At 43.1% G+C, this 22,643-nt stretch overlaps 1 protein-coding gene across 3 annotated transcripts in view; it reads left to right on the forward strand.

The window, feature by feature from the left end:
* Positions 1 to 22,643, forward strand: part of LOC147717478 (uncharacterized) — a 136,935-nt gene that overhangs the window by 82,496 nt on the left and 31,796 nt on the right. The window lies entirely within an intron of this gene.

Consider the following 22,643-nt stretch of genomic DNA (forward strand, 5'->3'; position numbering starts at 1 on the left):
CTCACTCTCTACTACTCTCTACTACTCACTCTCTACTACTCTCTACCTACTACTCTCTACTACTCTACTCTCTACTCACTCTCTACTACTCACTCTCTACTACTCACTCTTTACTACTCACTGTACTACTCACTCTACTCTCTACTACTCACTCTCTACTACTCACTCTCTACTACTCTCTACCATTCACTCTCTACTAACTACCTACAAATCTCTACTACTCTCTACCTACTACTCTACTACTCTAGTCTCTACTCACTCTCTACTACTCACACTGAAAAAACAGCGTGACCTTACTCCAACCCTTTACTTTTTGCCTAAAGGCAGCAGTGAAAAAACATTCAAAATGCAATAGGTCTCATCTTTATTACACTTGAAATGAAATGAAATGAAAAATTACATTTGTAGAGCGCATATACTACCCGTAGGCCTCGCAGCGCTTTTAACTGAAGTCCAAGGCAGCCAATTAGGATGATTAACAGGCATTACTGAACAAATGGGTCTTTAGAAGCCTCCTGAATGCCATCCGGTTGTTGTTGTCTCTGAGGGTAAGCGGAAGCGAATTCTATATTCTCGCAGCATTGTGTGAGAATGAGCGGCCCCCCCAGCGAGCTTTGTTTATCTTGGTCATGGTAGCTAGTTGCAGTGAACTTGAGCGCAAAGTTCTGAGGGGAAGGCAAGGGGTATCTAAAGGGTGCATTATGGCTGGACCAGTTCTGCGGATTGCTTTTTGGACAAGACACATGGCCTTAAATTGTACACTAGTTGCCACAAGAAGCCAATGTAACTTTTTTAAGGCATGTTTGGCCGACTGCCAGCGTGGAATTTGAAAAAGCAGCCGGGCCGCACAGTTTTGGGTGACCTGGAGTTTATTGAGCACTGCCACTGGGGCTCCCAGATAGAGAGCATTACCATAGTCCAGGCGTGAGAGTATCAGGGTCTGGACCATGACTCTCCTCGCCTGGAATGGAAGCAGGGTGAGCACCTTCCGGAGCATTCTCATCAGCCCAAAACAGATGGATGCGGTTTTGGTGGCCTGACAAGTAAAGTCCAGTGATTTATCGAGCCACACTCCCGGGCTTTTTATCTCAGATTTGGGAAGGGGAGGGGGGCCTAAACATGTGGGCCAGAAGGAGGCCAGGCTGGTAGGTGAAGGGTTTCCCAGTAACATGACCTCCGTCTTCTCTCCATTCAATCTGAGGCAGGAGGATTTCATCCATTTAGCCACTGCTTCTAAGCATGAGCTCAGCGTGCTAGACGACCCCTCAGAGTGGTCTAATGAGACCACCAACTGAGTGTTGTCTGCGTAGGTGACAATACGAACGCCAAATGGATGAGCTATCTCCGCTAAGGGCCTCATGTAGATGTTAAAAAGCGTGGGGGCCCAGGGCAGAGCCCTGAGGAACCCCACAACTGAGTGGCTGTTTGGTGGATACAGCCTCACCCTCAAATACCTGGAAGAAGCGTTCGTCCAGGAAGGATGCGAACCATGCCAGGGCCGCGCCCGACTTTCCCATGCCCTTCAACCGATGTAATAGGGTAGCATGGTTAACCGTGTCGAACGCGGCGCTGAGGTCTAATAATATGATGGCTGCTTTCCCTCCCTGGTCTAACACAGTTCGTGTTTCTTCGGTTACTGCTAGCAAAGCTGTCTCAGTCCCGTGTTGGGGACGTGTTGAGCCCTGACCATTGCACATTTCCACCCAGTTGGAACTATGCTCGGCGCAATTGAGGTGTTAAGAACGTCGAGAAGAGCTGGACGGATGACATCCATGGCCAGAGTGAGGAACTGGGGGGGTGCTGGGTCACTAGGGGATCCTGATGTGAATTTAGAGATTATTTCATTTAAGGAAGTAGAGTCCAAGAAGGTAAAGCTTTCCAGTGTACAGGGAGCTGGGGTGTTGGGGCAGGCTGTAGTAGCAACCTCCAGTTCGATTCCATCAGTGGAAAAGGAAGAGTAGATGGTCTGAATCTTCTGGAAGAAGAATGTTGCTAAGTTATTACATCGAGCTAATGCCCCATCTGATGACATTCGCTCGGGAGCGGGGGAGATCAAATATTTGGCTATTTTAAAGATTTCTCTGGGAGCATTTGCTGCCAGATTAATCTTTATATCATAAAACTGAGCTTGGGCAGATTTCATTTACTTTTTGTATAGCCTAATTGCGGCTCTATAGTCTGATTTCCTGATCTGAGAGCGATCTTGTCTCCATGCTCTTTCAAGTTTGCGACAGGATAATTTCATTTCTCTTAGTGTAGGGGTGTACCAGGGGGCTACTTTTTGCCTCTTTATAGAGTGCAATGGTTCCCTCGGGAGTACTAAATTAAGGGAATTAGTAATCCAGTTGTTAAAAATAGTGTTGGCTAAATCAGGATTTGTAACCTCTGAAGGTTTAGATTCAGCGAGCGCTGATTCCCATTTGGAGAGGGTAAGTGTAGCCCACTTCCTGCCCCAGTGTTTTTTTGATTCAGAAAAGGGGGTGGTGATGAACAGAGTGTCTGAATTAAGCAGACCACTCTTACCCAGTCCAAAGATCAGGGTTTGATCCATCACTGTCATTTATCTCACTGCACCATCCCAGCTCAGAACCTGGCTATATGCAAATCAGTCTGTCCCTGGCCCAGTGCATCATGGGAACAGGGCAGACTAAACTACCAAGCCAATTCTTCACCAGAAAGGAGACAAGCTACCGGGGACCGGTTTCTGGCATTTCAGCCTTCTTCGGCCCGGCTTGCTTGAATCCTGATGGTGCAGTGAGAAAGGGACTCATGTCTGAGTATACCCTGCCACACCTATAGTGGCCAAAAACGATTCAGAAAAGGGGGTGGTGATGAACAGAGTGTCTGAATTAAGCAGACCACTCTTACCCAGTCCAAAGATCAGGGTTTGATCCATCACCGTTATTTATCTCACTGCACCATCCCAGCTCAGAACCTGGCTATATGCAAATCAGTCTGTCCCTGGCCCAGTGCATCATGGGAACAGGGCAGACTAAACTACCAAGCCAATTCTTCACCAGAAAGGAGACAAGTTACCGGGGACCGGTTTCTGGCATTTCAGCCTTCTTCGGCCCGGCTTGCTTGAATCCTGACTGTGCAGTGAGAAAGGGACTCATGTCTGAGTATACCCTGCCACACCTATAGTGGCCAAAAACGATTCAGAAAAGGGGGTGGTGATGAACAGAGTGTCTGAATTAAGCAGACCACTCTAACCCAGTCCAAAGATCAGGGTTTGATCCATCACCGTTATTTATCTCACTGCACCATCCCAGCTCAGAACCTGGCTATATGCAAATCAGTCTGTCCCTGGCCCAGTGCATCATGGGAACAGGGCAGACTAAACTACCAAGCCAATTCTTCACCAGAAAGGAGACAAGCAACCGGGGACCGGTTTCTGGCATTTCAGCCTTTTTCGGCCCGGCTTGCTTGAATCCTGATGGTGCAGTGAGAAAGGGACTCATGTCTGAGTATACTCTGCCACACCTATAGTGGCCAAAAACGATTCAGAAAAGAGGGTGGTGATGAACAGAGTGTCTGAATTAAGCAGACCACTCTTACCCAGTCCAAAGATCAGGGTTTGATCCATCACCGTTATTTATCTCACTGCACCATCCCAGCTCAGAACCTGGCTATATGCAAATCAGTCTGTCCCTGGCCCAGTGCATCATGGGAACAGGGCAGACTAAACTACCAAGCCAATTCTTCACCAGAAAGGAGACAAGCTACCGGGGACCGGTTTCTGGCATCTTGACTGGGTGAGAGTATTCTGCTTAATTCAGAAACTCTGTCCATCACCACTCCTTGTTGTTTAATTATCCAGTGTTTTTTTGGGCCTTGTATAGGGGAGGAATTTGTGGTAGTCCATAAAAATGGTATTAAATAATGATCAGTCCAGGGCAATGGTACAGGCGATTCAGTATTTAGATTGTTAAGGGTACTGCAAATGTGATCCAAAAGATGACCTTTGGTGTGAGTAGGGAGGAATCCTTTTTGTGCCAGGCCAATTGCTTGAAAATTCAGTCGAAGACTGTTAGCTTCTGAGTTGAGCTGGTCATCTAAATGAAGATTTAGGTCGCCCAGCACAGTGAAATTAGCGGAGGTAATCACTAGATTGGCAGCTAGTTCAGTCATATTCGAAACAAACTGGCCGATCGTTCCAGGCAGTCGATAGACCAAAAGGCCTGACAAGGTAATTAGTAGGGGACAGTTCTAAGGTGAACATTAAGCTCTCGTAAGCTGACGTGGTAGAGGGGGTGGTGCGACACTTATATTGTTCTTTGTAAATGATGGCTAGCCCTCCTCCTCTACCCGTGTTGCGGTCAGATCTCTTCATTGTATAGCCTTGTGGAGTAGCCCAAACTGTAGTAGGATCGGCTTCCAGCTGGAGCCAGGTCTCTGTTAAGAAGAGGACATCAGGTTTAAGATCTTCTATTAACATGGCCAGTTCTATATAGTGTTTGGGCATTGATCTGCAATTAAGAAGAAGCAGCTTCCAGTTGCGATGAGTGGCGTAATTCTCTGTGGTTTTAAAGGATACTTTCCAGTCGCAATAATTACAACGGAGCTTGCTACCTACAGGGCGTACCGAATGCAGACAGTTTAGGTAAGTAGCTAATCTTAAGGCATGTAAAGATAGGGAATCATAGGTGATCAGATTGCCCACCATAGTTCCGGGAATCGTGGAATCTGGGAGCGGTTGGACGCGGACTGGCGCAGACTGGCTTCTTTTAGGCACCTCTTCGGCACGTCTATGGCGCTCCCGCAGCGCGAAAAAGACAGGGGATTAAGTAGATTGGGTTTAAGGGAAGACTAGAGCGTCACCCTACTAAGATGGCCGCCCGCAATGGCACCACCAGGAAGTGAAGGCGCTCTGTTCTCCCTCCACAACAAACAGCATGAATTGCTGCGGTGGACCGGGGAGTCAACGCACAATATGCTACAAATAGCGAACAGTTTTAAAATGCAACGAGGTTTAAAAAGCACTTGCAGCAAATTACAGTTTTCACCCAAGCGCTAGCGCAGTGATGTATCAGGAATCAGTTATTTCACTTAAAGCAATTCTGTGTGTAATCAGGTGGCTTTTTAGATTTACTTTTATTACTGTTTATAAAACTTTCATGTACACAACATGCATATATATATATATATATATATATATATATATATATATATATATATATATTCAATGAAAAAACCATAGGTTATAGACCATATATAGTTAGGGATTAGCATTTAAAAAACCTTATTTTATTTGCACAAAACCATTGAAATTCCATATATAGTTACTTGCACTAACTATATATCGCGGACCCGCAATCCACTGCTAATGATGTCACATATTACATCATTCATGACATGGTCAGTGACATCACTGATGACATCACTGATGACATCACTGATGACATCACTGATGACAACACCCAGTGACTGTATGTTTCTGTAAAGTTAAAATATGTCTTAGATATTGAAGAATGAGTGGATGTATAAGTGTCTGGATGAAGGATTTAGTAGGTGCATGACTGACTGTATGAGAGAGTGATTAAATGTGTCTCACTGAGTGCATGGGTTAGTGACTAAACTGTCTTAATTTGTGCATCATTATGTCTGTTGTTCTGTAAACTGCTGCATGTTTTGATCAGTAGCTATATGAGTAACTACATGGGTTATCGATTGGTTGCCCAAGTATTTGTATGGGAGACTGAGTGTATGTGTATAGGTGGCTGGGAGGTGTGTGACTCTTTGCATAGATGTGTGAACAGTTGATTCACTAGATGTATGGGTTCAAAAGTGCATGTGGAAACAGCTGTATGGGCGGTTGACTGTGTGCATGAGTATATTGGTGAGTGAATGGATATCTCAGTGCTACATGTCAAAGTAAGTACATATGTAAAACACACTCCATGTGAGAGTTGACATATATAAATAACTGAACATAAGAGCCAGTGAATGTGAGAGTGGCTGTATGAATCATTGTGAACTTGTATCAAGGATTGTATAAGAGAGTAAATATGTGTTAGTATATGTTTGAATAAGTAAGGTGTGTATAACTGTATAGTTGAGGAAATGGATATGTGTTTGATTCTTTGCATGACTGACTAGGTGTGTGAGTAACTCCATGGATGTGTGACAGTCTGTGAGTGCCTGTTTACACTGAGTGTATCTAAGGTTATATTAGAGTCTGAAGATGTATTATCACATAAATGATATCATCAGTGATGTAATCAGTAATGTCAAATGAGATGTCAGTGATGTCATCAGTGATGTCATTTGAGATGTCATCAGTGATGTCATCAGTGATGTCATTTGAGATGTCATCAGTGATGTCATCAGTGATGTCACTGACCATGTCATGAATGATGTAATATGTGACATCATTAGCAGTGGATTGCAGGTCCGCGATATATAGTTAGTGCAACTAACTATATATGGAATTTCAATGGTTTTGTGCAAATAAAATAAGGTTTTTTAAATGCTAATCCCTAACTATATATGGTCTATAACCTATGGTTTTTTCATTGAATTTTCAAGGTTTTGTAAATGCAAATTCCTAACTATATATGGTCTATAACCTATGTTTTTTTCTGTGAATTTCATTGGTTTTTTAAAAGCTAATATCTAATATATTCTTCATTAAGTGACGTATCACGTAGCCCGTGAGACGCCTCATGATGCATCGCATAACCGTGACGTATCGTCTCTGCAGCGCAAACCAAACCCAAAACGTAAGCGCGCCAGAACACGCCTTACTTAATTAGACAAAATCCACACGTGCACATATCACAAACGTTCAAAAAACACAATATGTCGGACTCCCGTTACGCTGCCGGTTAGCTGCCCGGTTAACGTACTAGGAAGCACCTTTACCGCAAAAAATCACAATTTTTTTTCTTTTGCCCCACAGGGAACTTTAATAGCCCCCTCATCAATCCTAGGGGTTCAGGAGGGGTCTGCCTTACCCCTTTCATTCATTTACACCTTTTTTTTTCCACCTCTTGTCTCTCGATCCCACAGAGAGACAAGATGGCGGCCGCTCCAGACTGTTTACAATGATAACAGCCAATCAGCTTCTCCTCAGACTCCCGTTACACTGCCGGTTAGCTTCCCGGTTAGCTGCCCGGTTCGCGTACCAAGACGCGTCTCTACGGCGAAAAAATCGGATTTTTTTTTTTTTTTTTTGGCCCCGCGTGGCTTTATAATATCCCCCTCATCAATCCTAGGGGTCAGAAGGGGTCTACCTTGCCCTCTTTCCTCTTTCCTTCATTTCCCCCTTTGTTTTGGCCTCCTCTTGTCTCTCGATCCTACCGAGAGACAAGATGGCGGCCGCTCCGGACTGTTTACAATGTTGACAGCCAATCAGCTACTCCTCAGACTCCCGTTACACTGCCGGTTAGCTTCCCGGTTAGCTGCCCGGTTCGCGTACCAAGACGCGTATCTACGGCGAAAAAATCGAAATTTTTTTTTTTTTTTTGGGCCCCGCGTGGCTCTATAATATCCCCCTCATCAATCCTAGGGGGTCAGAAGGGGTCTACCTTGCCCCCTTTCCTTCATTTCCCCGTTTGTTTTGGCCTCCTCTTGTCTCTTGATCCTACCGAGAGACAAGATGGCGGCCGCTCCGGACTGTTTAGAATGTTGACAGACACCGGAGAGCCAATCAGCTTCGCATCGCAAAGTTCCGTTACGCGAAAAGTACGCGAACCGGAGCGCTGCCCGGAGCGCTGTTACAGATATATATCTTATTTTAAACGTTAATTTCTCAAAATCCACTGAAGCACATATATTGAGACCTAGCAAAGGCACATCGGGCTAACAGTCCCTACAATTTTGCCAAGTTTCGTGCAAATCCATTCAGCCGTTCAAGCTAAAAGTGAGGCCAACCGCCCTATGGAAAAATGAATGGGAAAAACGCGTTTTGGGACCCCCCTTTTTTCTCGGCCCCCCCTTGACGACCCACCCCCAAATTTTCAGGGGCTGCTCAGAAACAAAATGTGCCATTTTCCTGAAAGTTTCAGCCAATTCCGTCCACAAACGCCAAAGTTATTAGACATAGAATTTTCAAAAGTTCCATAGAGAAAAAATCCTAACTATATATACTCAAGGCAGGGGAAACCTTGCTGAAACGCGTCATGTTGTTGTGGAATGGCTAAATAAACTGCACTATTAAAATTCCAACCTTTCGTGGTGGTCCGTTCCTGGTGTGTGGCAGTATGCAGTTCGAGCAATAGGACTGTGCTCTCCTTTCCAGGATTTGGCTTTTATATATATATATATATATATATATATATATATATATATATATATATATATATATATATATATATATATATATATATATATATATATATATATATATATATATACATACATATTTATGCATGTGTATAAATATATATATATATATATATATATATATATACATACAGATATAAACATCTATAGACATCTGCATATCCATAAAAATACCAATATTAATGCATCCATACATATACATACATATGCATGGTATGTACATAAACGTTTAAAAAAAACTAATAAAAGCAAAGCTAAAAGCTACCTAATTACAAACAGAATTGCTTAAGCTTAACTAAAGCCGAGACCGTTGCATTGCAAATGCTTGTTTTTTTAATTGGTTTGGGATTTTACTTGTGTTGTATTGTCACTTTATTACTGTTTGTGTGCTGCATAAATACTTTACACATTGTCTCTGGGTTAAGCCTGACTCATTTTTGTGCGTAGCTGCCAATGTGTTAACCTCCATCAATTTAGTGACTTTTTGTGGTTCACCCTGACAGGACTGTCTTTATTATTTGAGTGGGGCTCCCAACCCTCACAACTAATAACCCAATTTCTAACAATTACTTTATTTTTAGCTTAATTTATATAATTATTAAAGAATTTGTAAAGCACTACTTACCTGATGTGTACCACCAAAGAGTGCTTTGAGTGGTAAGGGGTGCTGGCAGATGACAAGGTGGTTTTCTAGTGTTAGGATATGGAGTAAATAGGTACGCCCTCACTGTGCCTTTATCGTTTAGGCAGTCTTGAAGTTACAAATGTATGGAAGCACCCTACATCCTTAATTACAAAACATCATACTTGAGCCTTACTGTTCTTCGCAATTTACGGATAGAGGAAGGGTCTTCTGTCAAAGTGTCAGAAAAAGTGCTTCACTTCAAAGTGATGGGCCTCAAAAGTAAGAAGATCCATTTATGTCCGATACCAGCATGTCACTGAGGAAATGTACAGAATGGGCTCCTGTGATATAATCAATAGACTAAAGAATGTTACCGTTTTAAAAGCTACTTTAGATTTTCAGGTAGATACTAATATAGGGATGTGGCCTGTTCGAACCTGCTTTGACTGCTTCTTTGCCTCAGTGCATAGTACACAACAAATGTATCAAGAATAGCATGACATGTTCGTGATTTGGGGGCATATGTAGGTAGCCGTTTGCGATTCGCAAACGCCGAAATTTGGCGAATTTCAGCGTTTGCGAAACGCAAACGGCGTTTTGATATGTAGGTGCCACTTAGCATAGTGAGGAATCGCAAAAATTGGGATTCCTTATTTTGCTTATAGCATTTAAGGAATCACAATTTTGTGATTCCTTAAATGCTATGTAGGGGTGCTTTAAAAATTGTGATTTTTGCATAAGGAATCGCAAAATACCACCTACTTCAAGTAGATGGTATTTTGCGATTTCCTTCAAAAATGCCTTTTTTTTAAAAAAATTCAGTGCCATGTGGAGCACAGACATGCCCTTAGGGCATGTCTGTGCGCCACATGTACTTACAGGCACATTCCAGGGGTGCAACAGGTGTCCTTTGGACACCCTGGCACCCTTGGAATTGCGATTCTCAAATTCCGATTTTCACACAGAAAATCGCAATCTGAGAATGTATCCCCATTCATTCCTATGGGCCTTTTGGCCCATAGGATGAATGGGACACTCATTCCTTAATTGTGATTCGCAATTTGCTAATCGCAAATAAGGAATGTTAGAGATTCGCAAAAAAATTGCGATTTTTTTTTTTTACCTACATTCCATTTTGCTATTCTCAAATAGCGATTCCTTAAAAATCGCTATTTGGGAATCGCAAAATGGAAATTAACTACATATGCCCCCAAGTCTTAAAATTCCCATATAGCACACCGCCCCCAGGGCATGTAAGCACTCTACATGAGATGCACCGTATGTTGCACACTAATATCCTACATCAGCTATCAAAATCAAGGTGTCTATAGGCCATCTAGGCACACTCGACCGGAGACATAAACTTACAGTATAGATTCTAACATTGTTGTGCAACCTTTTCTTGGAGTCCTATGGCACTTATGGTTACTGGGTATTATCAGTGGTGGGCATTGTTCTATAACACTGGTGCCCATGGCCACCAGCACTGGTGTTCTCTAATTATATAAATTAATAAATATATAATAAGTAAACACAGGGAGCTCTCTGAACCATTTGCAGTCAGTAGGGGAGTTAGGCAGGGCTGCGTGTTGACCCAGACATTATTTTGCATATACATCAATGGCCTGGTGGATTTACTAAACAGGGTCAATAATCATGACGCTCCCAAGATCGCTTCAAATAAAGTACCGGCATTGATGTTTGTCGATGATACCCTTCTTCTCTCAAAGTCTCCATTAGGATTCAAAGAGTACTTGATAGTTTTAATGTTTTTTGTAAGTCAAGAGAGCTACCAATTAATGTCACCAAGACCAAATTCATGGTCTTTAATCCACTACATTCCGCACGCTCTAATTCCTATCTGAATGGTATTCCCCTTGAGAGGGTATCTACCTTTGAATTTTTAGGGCTAACTCTTAACATACATATGATTGGTCGATTCACATTGCTTAATCAAGGCTTAAACTAGCGAAAATATTGGGGAAATTGCCAGAGTGCACAGGAACTCGTTCTATAAGCCCATAAACCCCACTGTTGAGATCTATAATGTACAAGCATTGGGTGCCATCGTATATGGGGCTGAAATATTAGTGACAAATCTGTGAAATATATTGGTAAAATAGAAAATAACTTTATTAGGCCACTAGTCAGCCTCCCCCCTAGGACCCCACTTGTCCCACTTCAATTAGATACAAGAATTAGACCTATCTCTGAGGAAAATTGATTTAGACTCCTCACTTTCTGGAGTAGAATCTGGGTAACTTCTGAGTTGATCTCCTACAGACTAGCGCTGGAGGAGATACTGGGCTACCAGGGGCAGGCAGATTATCGAGACTCAACTACATTAAGGATACGCTGAACAGCATTGGCAAACTGAACCTTTGGAGCGGTCCTGCTGTGAGCTGAGGTGCTCATTATTAGGCACCCAGACAGCAACTTTTATTTGGGTAAAAGATAGCTACAGTCTTTAGGTCTTTCTAGATGAAATTCAGCCCGCTTTAGCTACACAATTCAGACATGGGTCACTTCCTTTACACTCATTTACCAACAACAGGGGTGGTGATTCGTCACCGAATTGCCCAGCATGTGGTGCAGAAGAGGAATTCAATTGTGGAATTTGGGATGTTTGCACTGTCAAGAGGCATTGAGGATCCTGAAATACAACACCTATCAACCTATTGTCTTCTCTGTTTCTAGATATTTGTTCATAATGTGGTGCAAACGTAAGCGGCATTTATGACCACATTCATGCACTTATGGATAAGATCTGCATTTTAAATCTGGAACCCGTATTGAAAAGGAAGGCAGCTTACTAATACATGTATTTGTTAAGATGCCACCAAGGGCTTTAGGCTCTTAAGAACTTGCGGTAGTGTGGTTGTCCTTACTTGGGCTACAATGAGATCATCTGCATGCCTATGCTGCTGATTGCTATTGCACTTTATGAATTAAGTGGCTAGAGGTTAACTGCCTGTTTTTAATTTGTAATTGCTTTTAAATTTAATCGTTTTTAAAATTAATATTTTATACTTGTATGTATTTATTCTGTTCTTTTATGGCAATTTGCCGAACTAAAGATGATGAAAAGAATTGAATAAGATACTGGCTTTAGGCACCTGGTTCTCTAGTGTTAGCAAAGGTGGGACATTAAGGCTCATACTATGGTGTATTGGTGGCGTAGAATCTCATGGAAAACATAACACAGTAAAAAACACAAAATGTACAGAATGTCCAGTCAGACTTATAGCTTCTAATATGTGTAGGGCTGTACTTTCAGGTAGGATATTTAAAGATAAGATTTACCAACTTTATATTGTTTACACACTAAGTTTTTGATGTGTTATAACATGAAGCCTAATGGAAGTGTGAGGTTTTAGGTAGCCAGAGACGACAAACTGTGAAATGCAGTGAATCAAGATTGAATATGCTATATCTATCTTCTGCTGTAAAGTTATGGTAACCCTGGGTGCAAGGTGGGTTTGATCCAAAGTGGCTGTGTTTTCCTCGAAACAGTCCCTTGCGGCATCTCCCGCTCAGCCCGAAGTCTGCGGCCCGTGCTTTTTGTCCTCCTGGTTCAGACTCGCCCCTAAAGCCCATTCCTGTCTTTTCACTGGACAGGTGAGTTTTTTCTCTTATTTAAGATACAGTATTAGGAATCGATCCATTGTTTCAAGCTTGTTCTCAGCCCTTCAAAGGCAGCATCAGGTAGTGCCCTGTTCTTGATATGTCAGTGCCGCAGGCATTGTCTTCTTCTAGAAGTGCAAATGAATATTAAGTACTATTGCAAGAGCCAATATGTATCTTGATTTGATGACATTGGCAGAAAGCCCAAACTAAATAAAGCTTCCTTTAAATGTTAAACTCTTTTTCAGTCTTTTTAAATCACTTCTTCTTTCTCTCTGCTTTTCTTGGTGGGACTTTCTATAAGCAGGTAAAAGAGAGCTAGTCCATACTGGTTAAGGTGATTATTTGGCCATCCTTACCTTGGACAGAAGCTGCTCTAAAAACAGGAAGGTGGGAGAGTGGGTTTTAGTACAGCGGAGGGAACTTATATAGGAGGGAAGGGATGTTGATTCTTCCCCAACACATGCAATAACTACACTTTTAGGACTGAGACCCTGGAACAAAAGGCATGCATCTTCTTGTGTCTGCAGAAAAGCCACCAAAATGTGCACATTTTATTCTGTCTCTCCTGTGAACATTTTTTTCCCTGCATATAGTCTTATATAAACTAGCATACACCTAACATACCACACACTCTATTTGGAAGTAAAGCAGGGCAGTTTTGAGGGTCTGTCAACTGGTCACATTTTACTCCGAGGAGGCGGATATGTAGCCACCCCACCAGAGGAGCAGGTAAAAAAAGACTCATTCCTTCTTCTGTCAGTCAGACACCAACTGCAGCTCCCCATCCTTTAGCCTGGTATGAGGGAATGGTTGGGCGAGGTAATTCTTGAGTGCATCTCCTTAGGAATAGTGCTTAAGCTATGTTGTTGAATGCTGTCACAGAACATAGAAATCCTACAGGGTGCCTCCGCTAGGATTTCTGACCCTACTGTGCATTCCTACCTTATCAGACATTCCCAGTTTACACATGTGTAGGAGACACAGGGTAATCTGAATGTGAAACCCTAGAAAGGATGTCAGCATTTCTTTGTTTTCCTTGTCTGATGTACCAAGTGAAAGTCTAACCCTTGCAGAGAAAAGCAACACTACGCAAATTCAGGGTTTTCACCCTCATCCTTGGTCAAAAAAGGGGGTCTGTTAACCATCTAGAAATAAATCCCAGACAAGCAAGACCTACATTTTTTGTTCATAAAATGTCAAAGGCACTCTCTTTTTCTGTGTTCTTTTAGCTAATGTTGTGACTTATAAGACTGGAGGATGCTTCTTTTCTTTTTCATTTGTTTGAGCTCCAGCTTGTTCCCATTATGGCAGCTGACTTTAGTCAGAAGCTTTTAGGACTGGTGCCTTGCACCACACGTACATCTGGGCATGAAAGTCCTCTCAACACCCATCATGTCATTTGCTGTTTTTGAGAGATTAAGGTAGTTAACATGGTCCCATACTTTGCCAGAAACTTCCTTTAAGGCCAGTGAGACTTAGAAAAGCTCGTAATGGGGGCTGGGTAATGAGGGCCTACCAGCCCAGGACAGCCTGGACTTTGACTTTCAAATCTACCCACTCTCTACCTGGTGGCTCAAGGACACTACACATGTTTTACCAGTCTGACTTTGATGCCGCAACCATAATTAATTGAGGAGAGTTGATGGAGAGGAAAGAGAGAATCCTAAACTTTAACTTTCTGTTAAGGCCATTAAGGAAACCTGCACAATAAGGTTTGTCCAGTTCTCAGTATTTTCTAATTTACTGAAAAAATAGTATCACTACAGAAGGGAAAAGTTAGTTAATCAAGGGAATTAGCCACAAAACCAAAGTCATAATAAATGCAATCATGCAAGTGCCTTGAGGAAATAAAACTAGTAAGCACATCTAGCAGTCAATCAAATTAATAATGGTAAATAGCCATTAATACAGAAAGAACCACAAGCACATAGCCCACTCGAAGCAACAAGCAAAAAAGTCTGCAAGATTAGGAAGAAAAAGATCGTTGTTGGCTGTTTCCCAAATAGCACGTCTTATATAATATTCTGGACAAAGAACACACAAAATTCGTAGCATGATTTTACATAAATGTGCAGCACTAACATTTTTACTTGAGGAGCAAACCAATCCTATATTAAATACAAAACAAACATACTTGCACATTATTTTCCTTGGGTGTAAATGAAATTATTTGTTGCTCAGAAGAAATAGTAAATTCTATTAGTGCAAAACATGAAAAAACTAAGAACTGGTTCTGCACATTTATAACACAGGGTTGGTTCATAGCCTTGCAATCTTGCAACATAAGTACCTACCTTCTAGAGTAAGTTAGAAATAATTTACATTTGCACACAAGGACAGATTTCATGTTTGCAGCTTAACGTTGATGATTTTCTCAAAACGAATAAAACTCATGAACGAGCGCGGTTCAAGCACAAATAAACATGCACTCTACTGTAATGTGACAATCACTCTTGTTAATGCTGCCTATTTATGCTAACTATACCAACTCTACATTAGGCACTATTTTCTAATTTAAAATTTTACTTTCACACTGGCACTCACTTTTATTATTATTTTATTATTATTATTTATTTTTATTATCGGATTTGTAATGCTCATGGCTGCCTCAGCAACGAGGCGTCCCAGCGCAACCAGACCCAAGAGAGCACAAGCATAAGAAAACAACCTGAAAAATGAAACATTAGAAAGTGGAAACAACCAAGTTTTTATGGATTTACGAAACGCAAACAGGTTAGGAATAGCTCTAATATGAGCCGGGAGCGAGTTCCAAAGTTTTGCTGCTAAAAAGCGGAAGGAACGGCCCCCTGCCCTCGCTCTCCAGACTCGAGGCGTACAAACGAGCGCAAGGTCGGCGAATCTCAATGCACGCCCGGGTACATAAGGCGTCAGCAGGCCAGATAGTCCTCGACGGGCCCGTGCATCAAAATCTTGTGTGAGATGCACAGCACCTTAAACTGAATGCGCTTTTCGAAGGGTAACCAATGAAGCCTGGGGAGCACATGCGCCACCGAACAAGATCTCGGTAAGACCACCAGGAGGCGCGCAGCTGCATTCTGAACCCTCTGCATACGTGTACTACTGGCTTTATTAGCGCCCAAATATAAAGAGTTACCAAAGTCGAGCCAGGAGAGACTGAGTGCCTGAACAATGTCTGACGAACTCTGGCAGGGAAAAAACAAGCAAGGGTCTCAATCCGCGCAAGAGCTCGAAACAGACAGCGGCAACAGCTTTTGTCTGTTTCTCAAACGTCAGTCCATTGTCAAACCACATGCCCTGGTTCTTCACAGCCTCCTTAGGTAACGGGGCAGGTTTCAGACTGTCCGGCCACCACTGCTCGGACCATAGCTCCCGATCCCTGCCAAACAGCAAAATCTCAGATTTACTGGCATTTAACTGTAAACAGTTTGCCGTTATCCAATCTGAGATAGCCAACAGATCCTCCTTGAACTTCTCCAAGTTGGCACAACAAGTTCTTGAAAACGCAATTACTAACTGGGCGGCGTCGGCGTACAACACCAAAGACAGCCCCCTTCCTTTTGCCACTTCTGCCGGGGCCACATATGAAGATTGAACAGTAGTGGGCTCAAAATAGAGCCCTGTGGTACCCCCTGGCGCAGGGCACATTCCTGGTAGTGGAAAGGTGATACTGAGACCTGGAAGGACCGTTCCTCCAACTTACTTGGTGTAATGCTTAGTTAAACTTTCGGCAGGCCTTTCACCGATGACTCTGGTGTTCTTTCGAGATGTCATGGAAACCTGATACACCTCTTGAATGTGGCATCTATTAACACCAAAGCAAATAGTCTACTAATAAAATGCAATAGGCATCTGTCGTCATCCCTGTATAGAGACCCTCATTGTTCTTGAAGAAGCCCCGTTCTGTCGACCCTTGCTCGGGACTAGTATGACTGGCCTAGTCCATGGACTTTGTGAGCACTCATTTGCTCTAGGGTCTAGCATCAAATTGGGGATCACCAACTACAACAAAAAAATAACAATTTAGCTATAGTGAGGCTATCTATGTATACAACATTTGAGCCAAGATGAATGGAGGTCGATGTCATAAAGGTGGGAGGGCTGGAAAACCTTGGCTTCGTAACCCAGTGGCATATCCATACATGAAGCGTAATCTAATCATTGTATCTGAAGCAAATTATGAGTGATGTGTCATAAGTCTGAGTAGTTTTAAGCTTATTAACTGTCTTTTGGGAGTACCATATAAATTACGTAGGCAGAAGACGTACCTCCGGATACATATGCTGCTTGCATGACAGAAAGAAGAATGGCAAAAATGGTAGAGACAGAAAATTCTGAGGTCCTCTGCAAGGAATTATTGGACAAACTTAGGAAGACTGTGGACTACGTGGCACCAATACGTAGGTTGAATATAGTGAACCGAGGACCTGGGGCCCCTTGGTACAACGAATCTCTTAGGGAGAGGAAACAAGGGCTTCGGAAACTAGAAAGAGCTTGGCGGAAGCATTATGATTCCAATTCCCGGAGCCAGTATACACAGGCACTCGCTAGCTATAAACAGGCGATTTTAGCTAGGAAAGCGGAGTTCTTTGAGGAGAGAATAACTACCGCTAGAAACCCTCAGAAAGAAATCTTTAAAGTCCTAACGGAACTCAGGAAAAATAAAGAACAAACCATGAAGTTCGTGCAAGAGGACTGCCAAAAATTCCAAGATTTCTTTGTTAACAAGATTTCGGACCTTGTAGCTGAAATTGGTGCGACCCCTGAGATTGACTGTCCTCCGCTGGATACACCTGTTAGAACGTCAGTGACTAGCCCATTAACGGCCTTACTCTTGATTACGAAGAAAAGGCTGCCAGCTCTTCTGGGTCGGGTTAAATCGGGCTCCTTGGCAGACCCGTGCCCACCAGAAGTGTTTAAACTAGCACTGCCAGGCATAGAGGAAGAAGTGTTAAACTTACTGAATGCTTCTTTACTAACAGGCCAAGTACCGTCTTCCTTTAAGGAAGCCCGGCTGATTCCCCTGCTGAAAAAAGAAGGGGCGGACGTGAAATGCCTAAAAAATTTCAGGCCTATATCTCAGCTGCCGTTCCTGGCGAAGGTGGTGGAGCAACACGTACTCACCATCCTGTCGGAACATCTGGAAAGTAACAACCTATTTGAGCCAAATCAAGCTGGGTTCCGTGCGAATCACAGCACGGAACTTGTTATGCTGTCTATTCTGGATGAATTAAGGAACAGGGCAGATAAGAAAACTCCAAGTGCCCTGGTGCTGTTAGACCTCTCCGCGGCATTTGATACCGTCTGTCATAAACAACTATTGTTGCGGATGATGGATTTCGGCATTCTGGGCACGGCACATGCTTGGCTCTCCTCCTTCCTTCAAGGGAGGTCACAGAGAGTACAGCTTGGTGACCTTCTCTCCACCACTACATCGATCACCTGCGGAGTGCCACAAGGGTCTGCCCTGTCGCCCCTCCTTTTTAACATCTATTTACAACCTCTGATTAGACTGCTCAACCAGATGGACTGCCAGGTGTACAACTATGCGGATGACACCCAGATAGTGATCCAACTAGATGATGGTCCGGGTGCTCTCGTAAGACTGCAAAACATCTTGAAGTACACAGCCAATTGGTTGTCCAGAAATTCATTAAAGATCAATCCGGATAAGACCGAGGTACTGCCAATTACCATCGCAGGGAACCCATGGAATGAGCATTTCTGGCCAAGAGAACTAGGGTCACCTCCGGAACCAGCAGCTGTGGTCAAGAGCTTAGGCATCCAGGTGGATGGTAGGCTGTCTATGCAGAAACAAGTTAGGACGGTGGTGGGGACCTGTGTCGGCCTCCTTCGACAACTTAGGAAAGTCTCACCTTTGTTGTCCTTTTCCACTCTGAGGCGAGCGGTCTCCGCCACGATCCTGGCTAGGTTAGATTATGGCAATTCACTATACATAGGGCTGCCGCAAAAACTCCTGAATAAGATGCAGGTTGTCATGAATGACGCTGCTAAGCTTATTTTTAAAAAGCCAAGGAATACCCATGCATCCCCCCTTATGCAAGAACTGCACTGGCTGCCGGTTAAGCAAAGGGTGATGTTCAAAGGGATGTGCATGTTCACAAAGCCCTGTACGGTAAGGCACCAACCTACATGAAATCTTGCCTAATCCCCTTTAGTCCAGCTAGGATGCTTCGATCTGCTGACGCTTCCCTCCTTACTCAACCACGCTGTAGATTACCCACAGTGGGTGGTCGTGCCTTTTCCTATTTACTCCCAGCAACCTGGAATAAGCTGCCAATGGAATTGCGGAAGGAGACTAATTTGTTGTCCTTCCGAAAAAAACTAAAAACAGTGCTTTTCCAGCAAGCATGGGGTGATTTGTAATTTTTATGAACAGTTTGTCCTCCACGGTACTTGATGTTTTGATCCTGACAAAGTGCTTAGAGACCCCTGGGTTATAACGCGCTATATAAATTGAAATAAATAAATAAATAGAGACAAAGGCACAGATGTCAGTGCCTTTTCTACTATTTCTGTCCCTGGACTGCCACTTTCCCTCTGTCTTATTTTTCTCCTCTGAGCATGTGTCTGTCTCTTTTTTTCATGGCCTTTGTCTCTCCTTATCCTGTTTTCTGTCTTTCACCAGTCCTTCACTTAAATGTCTCTTCCCGTGCCCTCTCTGTCCAAATGACACTATATATGGGATCCTCCAGTTTTCTTTGCCCCCATCAGTCCTTGTTCATCTTTTCTCCACTCCACTTTGTCCCAATCCAACACCTAAAGCAGGGTTATGTTATGTTATCTGATATTAATAAAGCGCTTGTTCAACTGAGGATGTCATGGCGCTAACCTTGAGAGAGAGAGAGAGTGACATACGAGAGCGTTGCGGCTAACCTTAAGGGTGCACCTCAAATGCTTTCTTAAAGAGCCATGTTATAAAAGCAGTCCTGAAGGTTTTTAATTCAGTAAGGGATCGAATGTGCAATGGGTGGGAGTTCCATGCGGTTGGGTCTAACACTGAGAACCATCGACCTCCAACTCTTCTTGGCTTTTCCGAATATCTGTACCATAAGGAGATTAGCTGTAGAAGAGTGGAGTTCCCTCTTTGGAGCATATCTCAGCATTTGACTGGTCATCAAATCCGGGCCCAACCCATGCTAAGCTTTAAAAATGAATATGCTTCTTTACTGGTAACCAGTGGAGCCGTTTGAGAAGAGGTAAGGTGTCTGATTTGCGAGAGGCCTCGCATACCAGCCTGGCCACTGCTTTCTGAATCAGTTGTAGTCTTGCAATAGTCCTTCTATTAAGGCCAAGGTGAATGCTATTTGAATAATCCATTCTCCTTCTGATGGCAGCTGCATAATAGTCCTCATCGCATCAACAGAAAAAACACAGCTATAGTTTCTTGAGGGTGCTTGAAAAAACAAGCCCATTTGAGACCACAGCATTCATTTGTGGTCTTGGAGAAAGCTGTTGGTCAACTACTATGCCTAAGTTATTTGCTTCTGGCTTGGGAACTGACCAAGGGTTGTGCCTTTTTGTCCTGTCCCATACCATTTATAGCTTCTCCTACAAATCAAAGGAATCATAGTTAGGAAGGCACATGAAATGGTTTTTTAATCATTTGACTCTCAATTAGGAAGTGTTTTCCAAATTATTAGAATCACACTTAGGAAGAGGCCTCAAAGGGGAAGAAACGGTTTGCAACACAAGTTGTAGTTACAATCCATGGACGAGTAACCCTCAGGTCAGTGGGGATAATACCTTATTTGCAAAAGGGAAGCTTTCCATATAGAACAGCTTTCATTGGAACCACTGCTTACTACTGCAGCCCCTCCACCCACCACCCACACCCACTGTTCTGCTAGAAAGGAAACATTTTTCTTAAATGCAGCATCTGTCCCTTAAATAGACAGTGGGCTCTTTTGAAAAACAATGCTTTCCATTTGGGAAAGTAAATACAAGGATGGTGATCTGCTGTCCCAGCAGTCCACCATTCCTGTGTAGGCAGCAAATCAAAGGGAGTCCCTAATAGTGACTTGCATAATTAATATTCAATAAACAGGTTGTTTTGGCACCACCAGCAGATTGTAATTTGTGATGTGTTCTGCTAGTACCTTGGTTGCAATTCAAATTGCATTCCCATTTTCAAACCAGTCGGTGTGCAAATTACACATTTTGGTTTATGACTGGATCTTGGTACTGCAAGCTTATGTTTTTAGGTCGAGCCTAGGCAACGAATGCTCTGTCACTTCAAGACATGCTGTATTCGCTCTGTGGGATTACAGCCCACACATTGCCTTTTTAGTTGTCCCTTCAATTATCGTTCATAAATGGTTGGTTGCTAGTGGTTAATCCTTCCTCTTTTTCCTCCTTTTTGTGTTTGGTTTCCTCCCAGGGGGCACCGCCCAAATACTGTTAACATTACGCTTCTGTGTTTATGTGCTCATTTGGGGGACTATTTTTTCTTTGATTTCTGCTTGTGTCACAGTTTGCCCATCTTCAGTGGATCAGCTTCAGCACCCGTCACTTATTCTCCCCGTCCCGTTCATAAACCAAGATTACTTTTCAGATTCTGTTTATGAAATTGCCTCTTTAATTTCCACTGACTTCAAAGTGTTATAGGATTTTTCCCAAATCCCTCCCTCTTCGCTGCTTGTTGCTTTAGCGAGCCTCGGTTACTGGACCTTCAGCAACCCAACCTTGCAGTAGAGTTAAGGGCAAAGCTGGGCAACTCCTGTCGCATTTTCACTGACGCTTGTTTATATAATGTGAACTCGAGCGGCCCGAAGGTGTTGGAGCGTTTTCCTTGACTGCTAGTTACATTACACAATGTCAGATTAATTTTGGGGGGGGATTTTTATAAATCGTAAACTCGCCTAATCCAAAGGTATTGAAGCGCTTTACGAAAGAGCCAGTTACATTACACAAGGTCAGATACATTTTTTTGGTTTTAGGTGCGCTAAGTGATGCCGACGCTGACCCTGTTTATTCATTATTTCCCCTCTACCTGACAAATGGAAGCAACTTTCGCCCCTCCCACCTCCTCCCAAGTCGCTGCATGCCCACCCGCTACCTCTTCCTGTCATCTTGCTCCTCTCAGAGCCCTAATTTCAAAGAGCATTCACAGCAGCTCCCCAGTGACTGTGAAGCATTTTTATTATGCAATATGAACTTGAGCGGCTCAAAAGTGCTGGAATGCTTTACATGAGTGCTTGTTACATTACTCAATGTCAGATTGATTTGGGGGGCATTTTTATAGACGCAAACTCGACTTACCCAAAGGTATTGAAGTTCTTTACTGAAGCGCCAATGACATTACACAAGGTCAGGTTTTTCTGTTATAAGGTGTGCAGATAGTAAGTGATGCCGACACAGTTGCTGTTTATTCATTATTTCCCCTCTACCTAACAAATGGGAGCAGCATTCGTCCTCCCCACCTCCTCCCATGTCACTGCCTGCCTGCCCCGCTGCCTCTTCCTGTCATCCTCTTCCTCTCAGAGCTCTAATTTAAAGCACATTCACTGCAGCTCCCCAGGGACATTGATGTATTTTTTATTATATTATTTGAACTCAAGCAACCCAAAGGTGTTTGAGCGCTTTTCATCAGGGTTAATTACATTGCACAATATCAAATTGATTTTTGGGGGCCTTTTTATAGAACGCAAACTCGACTGACCAGAAGGCATTGGAACGCTTTACAAAAGCACCAGTTACATTACACAATTAATTTTGGGGGTTTAGGTGATGCCGGCGCCGTCCCTGTTTTTTTATTATTTCCCCTCTTCTTGACAAATGTGAGCATTTTGTTGTTGTTGCTATGTCCAGTACTCCTATACCCTGGGGGCTGGAACAGAGAGCGCGCCGTGGGCTTGCTTTTAAAAGGATGGTGTCTGCAGTGTTTTGAATGGAAAACTCGGGAGAAGGGTGACTGGTGAATAGAGGCCTGGGTGAGAAGGGAATATGACGTCTCCACCATCGGAAAGTACTTAACTGCTTTTTTTATAGGCTGTTCAATACTCTAGGGATGCAGTCACACACAGAATGTTATAGAGCTGTTGACTTGCATCGAGGCACTTGTCTAACTGTCTGTACGTTTAGAATCCTTTGAATGTGTCCATAA

The sequence above is a fragment of the Lissotriton vulgaris genome, chromosome 5 (assembly GCF_964263255.1).
Source record: "Lissotriton vulgaris chromosome 5, aLisVul1.2, whole genome shotgun sequence".
In the NCBI taxonomy this organism is placed as follows: domain Eukaryota; kingdom Metazoa; phylum Chordata; class Amphibia; order Caudata; family Salamandridae; genus Lissotriton; species Lissotriton vulgaris.